This window comes from Gymnogyps californianus, chromosome 2 (genome assembly GCF_018139145.2).
Source record: "Gymnogyps californianus isolate 813 chromosome 2, ASM1813914v2, whole genome shotgun sequence".
NCBI classification, from domain to species: Eukaryota; Metazoa; Chordata; class Aves; order Accipitriformes; family Cathartidae; genus Gymnogyps; species Gymnogyps californianus.
Genome location: NC_059472.1, coordinates 161991996 through 161998933, shown reverse-complemented (window position 1 = coordinate 161998933; position 6938 = coordinate 161991996). Strand labels below are relative to the sequence as shown.

Here is a 6938-nt window from a genome sequence, read left to right as displayed (position 1 = left end):
GTGCTGGGCGCCAGCCCTGAGGCGCTCCGGCTCGAAGGTGAGGCGAGGTGTTGGAGGCAGTGTTTCTGAGCTGCTGGAGGCTTTACGCACGCCCTTTAGGGTGCCCAGGTCCACCACCTTCATTTTACGGGTCTGTGGTGGGGGACATGCTTAAAAGTGAGATCCTGCCTTGCTCCTTGTTTGAAGCTGCCCCACTGAGCAGGTAGCAAAGGCTTGGCTACCTTCCCCAGAGAACCAGGGAAGATTGTATTATTTTGTCTAATGGTAAAGGATTCCTGAAAATGATTGTATGATGGTACGAATTTTAATACTGTTTTCCAGAGTTGCTCCCCCCCCTCCCCAACTCCCAAATATCTCTTTGGTACTTGAACCAGTAATACAAAAAGTGTTCAGCTGCAGCAGTGACCGTGTTCTGGGTGAGGATCTGTATGAAGTTGTGTACAGGACTGTCGTCTTGGCACACCTTTTTGTTACACTGGTAGCTTCATTATGGTAGAGCAGTAAAGGTGCTAGTAGTTAATTAGTGAAAAAAAATTACTGTGAGAGAAAAAAATATGTAAAGGGATAAGGAAAAGATACATTCAGGTATCCACATTCTTGTTCAATGCTGGTTGCAACCATAAGTAGAAGACATAATGGCCAATTGCTTCTGCTAATTTAAACTTTTCTTATTTTGATACAGATCACATTTTCTAGCATTGCTGAATGCACAGTGTCCTCATCACAATTGCAAGTGGAGGGTGTGATTCTTAGATGAGGTCTGCCTTGACCAAAGTCCTTCCTTAACTGTAGTATTTCTACTATTTTATCTTGTTACAGGAGTGGGAAGCATATGATTTAAGGCGTCTCTTAAGACAAATGTGAAATGTGTTTATTCTTTAATAAATATCTTTTTTTTTTTTCAAAGATAAAATTAAGGCGTTTTTTGTTCAGAGTTTAGTTGTGTAATTGTAAAAGTGTTTCGGATGCTGTCATGCATAAAGTATGTAATTTTGTTGGATTCTGGACTGGAGAAGAGTGAGGCAGCGTGAAGTTTTCTCTGTAAGTAAATACGGAGCAAAGTGCCTTATTCCATTTCAGTATGCATTAGTCCATTAAGAGGTTGACGACTTCTTTTCATAACACAACAATTTTCATGCATACTTTAAAGTCATTTCTTGTTTTCTCTTTAAGATACTGAAATTCTTATTTTTGTGTTATTCTTTGATAAAATGAAATAATAATTTCATTCATAAACCCTAATAATCATTTCATTATCCATAATCACCAATGGATTATTCATTTAGTAAAGTTAATATTGTGTCTTCAAGGGCAGTCATCATCTTTTGTACATTTGTTTTAAAATTGAATTTGTTTATGGACAGAGAACCTTCGCTTTTTACATTATTATGCAATTTAAAAATTGCTTTTCCTCTTTTTTTGCACATCAAAGAACTTGTTGTGGATAGTCGCTGCTGTTATATATATTAATACAGTGTTTCTTCAACCTTTCAGATCAACAATTCATTACTTTAAGGAGAAAAAAGTACAGTGATCCCTTTGTATCACAGAATCATTGCGGTTGGAAGGGATCTCTGGAGATTGCCTAGTCCCACAAAGATCATATTTACTGAGGGCTGCTAAAAATATGAGTATTATAATAGTGATAATCTTCTGGTTTCTGTGTATGTTTATCAAGCCTGAACTAAAGACAAAATTACGCAAAAAATACTGTTGGTAAGATTTTATTTGTTATGCAGTAAACCTTTCAGCCTTCCATCATGTTTGTGTCGTTTTAGGAAAGTGGCAAGATGATCTAGTTTATAATGTTAGCTGTTTGCTTTTGGCTTTGAAAGAGAAGGAACATGATGTATATATCAGTCTAGGGATTATTTTTCAATTTCCATGAAAATCCGATCATCTTTGGCTAAATTGTGAAGTTCTGAGAACACTAGAGTGAGCAAACAGCTGTTGAGCCAAAAAGGAAGTGGTGGAGAATCAAACAGGTCTCAGGAGTGAAGCCAGGATGTTGAGATGAGAGAAGTAAGGATGGAAATGCCCAGAATGTAAGTGTTGGGTGAATAATCATTGTAATAAGTAAGAATATAAAGATGATACTTCCTTGATAATAGTAGGTTCAAGAATGCTATAGAATTTCCCAGGTGCTTCTGTCTGCTGCTCTGTTCCCTCTTGGTGAGGTTTGACAGTCAGAGCATTCAAAGAAAATGTTAAAAGGATTTAAAATACGCTGTAAGAGTGATTTGGAGCCTGAGAAGTATGAATTACAATGTAAAGTTCAGATGGATTTTGTCTACAGAAGAGAAGATGAAAGGAAACATGATAGCAATTTTCAAATAATTAAGAAGAAGTGTGGAATAAACTCATCTTCATGTCCGTGATGAGTGAAACAAGAAGTAACAGGCTGAGACTGCAGTTCGGGAAATTCAGATGAAGCGCAAGAAAAACCTTTTTGGCAGTGAGAATAGTGAAGCACTAGAATACGTTGCATATGAAGGTTTTGGAATCACCATCTGTTGTAACTAGAGACTAAACACATATTTCCAGGAATTACATCAGTAGAGTTGATGCTGTTTGGGGCTAAAGCGTGAACTAGTTGGCTTTAGGACATCCCTTCCAACTCCCTTTTTTAGAATATAATTATACAACTACCAGTAGAAAATGTTTTTCACAAACAAAGGTGTTTCCAGTCCTCCAGGAAAAGCTGTAATAGGTTCTGTAGTTGGGATAAGAGCTACATAAATTCAAGATATGAAGAAGACATGCATTTTAAGACCAGCTAATCACTGAAAAAAATCCCCAAAGGGCATGGTAGATTCTACATAGCTTGAAACCGAAAGTATTGTAGCCTATATATAATTTGTGGGCATGACTCAGATGTAACTGTTTGAAATTACTGTATTTAGTCTGTATTTTATGGGATATGGAACTTGGTGATCTTAAATCCTATTTAATTTTATTGTGTGACTAAATTTTCCTGGGATATCATATTCTACATGTCTGCATAAGCAAGACATTCAAGTAATACAACCCACTGTTTTAGACTCCTTCATGTCCAAAATCTGCTGTAAAAGCCACAAAAATACATTCACAGAACAATGTACAATGAGCACAGTCTTTGCTGTGGTTCTCTGGAAGTGATGTGTCTGTAACTGCCTTGCGTAGCTGGATTAAGGCCTGAAAAGTTGCAAAATATCATCTGGAATAAAGTTGTGATTTTTAGACGACAGGCAGATCCCCAGACTTTCTGCATTATTTTTCTTACACTGTTTACAATGAGGGAATATTTGTAGAAATCTAACGAAAAATACTGGAAGTGAGTTTACAATCGCTGTATTTTTGACTGCTGGATGAGGCGTTAGTTTCTCCACTGGCACAGAGGAGTGAGAAAGTTCCTTGAGTCACTAAGGCAGTTGGCATATCTGAGCGTCTGTCACAAATGGACCACGTATGAGCAAAGGGCTCTGCAGATACAGTAGCAAAACAGTGACTACACATACATTTTTAATGACTGCCGATTACTTTAAATAGGAGATATGGAACCAGTGTGATAGCAACTGGAAGCAAAGAAAGAAACTAAATTTTCAAGCCATTTTGATAAATCAGATACCCCAGCTAGCTAGAGAGGAGAGACAGACAGATCTGAAATCCAGGAGGCTTTGGAGAAAGGAGATAAATTATTATTTCAGCATTAACTTTGTTTTAAATTTGCTTTCTCGCATTAACCTAACTACTAAATACTGTTGTCCTGGTTTCGGCTAGGACAGAGTTAATTTTCTTCCTAGTAGCTGGTATAGTGCTGTGTTTTGGATTTAGTAGGAAAAGAATGTTGATAACACACCGATGTTTTTAGTTGTTGCTAAGTAGTGTTTATACTAAGTCAAGGATTTTTCAGCTTCTCGTGCCCAGCCAGCAAGAAGGCTGGAGGGGCACAAGAAGCTGGGAGGGGACACCGCCAGGACAGCTGACCCCAACTGGCCAAAGAGCTATTCCATACCATATGACATCATGCCCAGTATATAAACTGGGGGGAGTTAACTGGGAGGGGGGATCGCGGCTCGGGAACTAACTGGGCATCGGTCAACGAGTGGTGAGCAATTGCATTGTGCACCACTTACTTTGTATAGTTTAATTCTTTTAGTATTGCTATTGTCATATTATTATTATTGTCATTATCATTGTTTTTCATTCCTTTCTGTCCTATTAAACTGTCTTTATCTCAACTCACGAGGTTTTTTTCCTGATTCTCTCCCCCATCCCAGGGGTGGGGGGGCAGTGAGCAAGCGGCTGCGTGGTGCTTAGCTGCCGGCTGGGGTTAAACCACGACAACTGTGTTCTAGTTCACTAGTATATATGGTTTGTTTGTTTTTAATTTATAAAGCTGTTTGGTATTACATAATTTTTACCAGTTGCATTCTTGACATGTTAAAGTTTAGACTTTAATCTTACAGGGAGCTACAATAAGAAATAGGTTTGAAACCAAATAGCTCAATCTTTGCTATTGCTCTTGCATTTGTCATTTCATGGTTGTGTTTGGAGCCATGCAATAAAAGGTGAGACTTCAAGAATAAACTATGCTAGCAAGATTGCATCAGAAATGCTGGAAGTCTTTCAGAGATTGTAGCAGCAGTATTTTGCATGCTCTTAGCATCTTTCTTTTGAGAAATATAAAATGCTTCAAAAATACTAATACTGTTTTTCATAATACTAAGAAGAAACAGATGGAATAACTTGAACTTCAGGCACTGAGCTAATTTTCAGACTTACTCAGTGTACATTAGGTCATTAGGCAGAAAGCTACTTTGTGTAACAATGCGTTTAATGTGTACTTACCATAAGAGCTATTTCCTGTTATTCTGTAAAGCCAATTAGCTATTTACCAAATTTCATGTCAGTGTAATTTCTTATTTCATCGTGCAGCATGAAAAAAGGGAAATGGCAATCATATAAATTATTATCTTGATAAATACATCATGTACTTTACACTATTAGATTCTTTTCTAAGAGGGATTGGGGCACACCTTTAGTTTATCTCAGAGATACTTACTAGCTAGAGCCCCTCATTCCTTCTGTGTCAGACTCATGCCTTTAGATATTTTGTATAATATAATAGTTTCTCTGTGTGTTGGTTTTGGGTTTATTGTATATGTAATATTTAGTTATTCTGCGTTCCAAGTATAACAAAGAAGACGTATTTCCCCACTAGTTTTCTTTTTGCCTGCTGTCCCATGTTACTCTTGTTGTGGGGATATGATATTTTATAAGAGACATTCCTGGAATCTCATCTAGGTCTTGAAATTAAGGAGAACCCTGAAGCTTCTGGCCAGCAGCTGAATTAATTCAGCCCATGAAGGATGCATTTGAGTTTGCATCGTAATAAATGTGTGTGCATTATTTAGAGATAGCTCTTAATGTGGTATGTCAGAGGTTATAGTATTTCCCAAATTGTGGGCATGCCTCTCCGTGTATGCCAGTTTAGGTTACAGACAGGAGGGAGGATCGCGATTTCTCTGAAGTTGCAGCTGTAGTAAACAGAAATCTCTGCAAATAATTTTCATTGCAAGTGTATCCGATGCAAATGCTTGAGTTACCAAGGAGTATGAAATTTTATTGCTGAGCGATGAACTGCCTCCGTTACATAAACTTGTAAGAAATATCATTTATGAGCTGTAAGCATCAGGGTTAATAACTGTTATACTGCTCCAAATACGTGTTATAAAGAAATATTGTCCTTTGAAAATCTGCTGTCAATTCTCAAACTGTGCACGTATGTATATAGAGCCAGGTGGGGATTAGAAAATGAAGGTTTAATGTAATCAAGCGCTAATGACTTTGAGTATTTGGGAAGGCCACCAGTGTTCACAAGTTGTTCCGGTACTTAATTGTCCATCCTGTTAAATATGTGTGCCCTTTTTTTGGCCCACATTTGACTAGTTTCAACTTCAACTTTTGTTTGTTGGGTTGAAGAGCCATCCACTATTAAAGTTCTCATTCATCTGTAAGTCCTCATGGTGTGATCAAGTCAGGTCTCCGCTTGTTACTTGAATGATTGAGTACGATGGAAACCATCGCTGAATTTGCTGACTGTTTTATCCTGTACCACATTTTTCAAAGATATTTACCTGAAAGACATAACCAAAATGGTTTTGATTAGCTTGTCTTCTTTTTAAATACACAAGCTTGTTTCCCCAAGAGTCTAAAGATCTGTACACAGAATAGAAAGTGTACTTAGTTTTTTGTTGTATTTGGCATCAGTGCCTTGACAAATGCAGTCATCGGGGGACCGTATTTGTGCAATTATGTCTGTGTGTTCCATGTTGCTGTCATGTGGCTGTCCCGCAAAAGGTCAGCTGAAGAGCCATTGCCCCAAAAGCAGAACAACTTTCCCAGGCACTGATCAGTGATAATTCTGTTCGGAGCAGAGGCAAGGAAACCATCTGGTTCACACTCTGAAAATTTGTGTAAGTGCTGTTGCTCCAGGGCAGTGTGCAGATTTGAGGACTTAAGAGAAAATCAGATTCTTACTGTAGGAAAAACTAGGATTTTCTATTCAGAAATTCTGTCTGCCATGATATCACTTATGCAGGTTTACCAAATATCAGAATGTTGCATTAATGAGGAGGAACTGTTTATTTTTAAATCTGAAGTTACTTGGAAAACTTTTTTCATTGTATGTGGTATAGAGGCAAAAATAACAGCTGATTTCTGTTAATATCAGCTTTTTGCTATGATTATGATTTGTGTTTATTTTTATTATGCCCAAAAGAGACATCCTCTATTCCTGTGGTGTTGCTGTCTTTAAGGAAACTAAAAATATACCATACCTGTGCTCCATCTGACATGATTTCCATTCCCTGCTCTCCGGAGATTGAGATTTTGCCTTCAGGAGAGTATTTTGATGTCTGTGCTCATACCTATTTGCTGTTATGTGCATAGTTGAA

The 6938-nt window shown here is 37.7% G+C and overlaps 1 protein-coding gene across 1 annotated transcript in view; it reads left to right on the top strand.

The window, feature by feature from the left end:
* The first annotated feature begins 4 nt into the window (after positions 1-4).
* Positions 5-6938, top strand: part of LOC127012703 (sodium channel protein type 5 subunit alpha-like) — a 67799-nt gene continuing 60865 nt past the window's right edge. Inside the window, exon 1 of the mRNA XM_050890937.1 lies at positions 5-37. The gene's annotated coding sequence lies outside the window, so the exon portion shown is untranslated. The remainder of the gene's footprint in view (positions 38-6938) is intronic.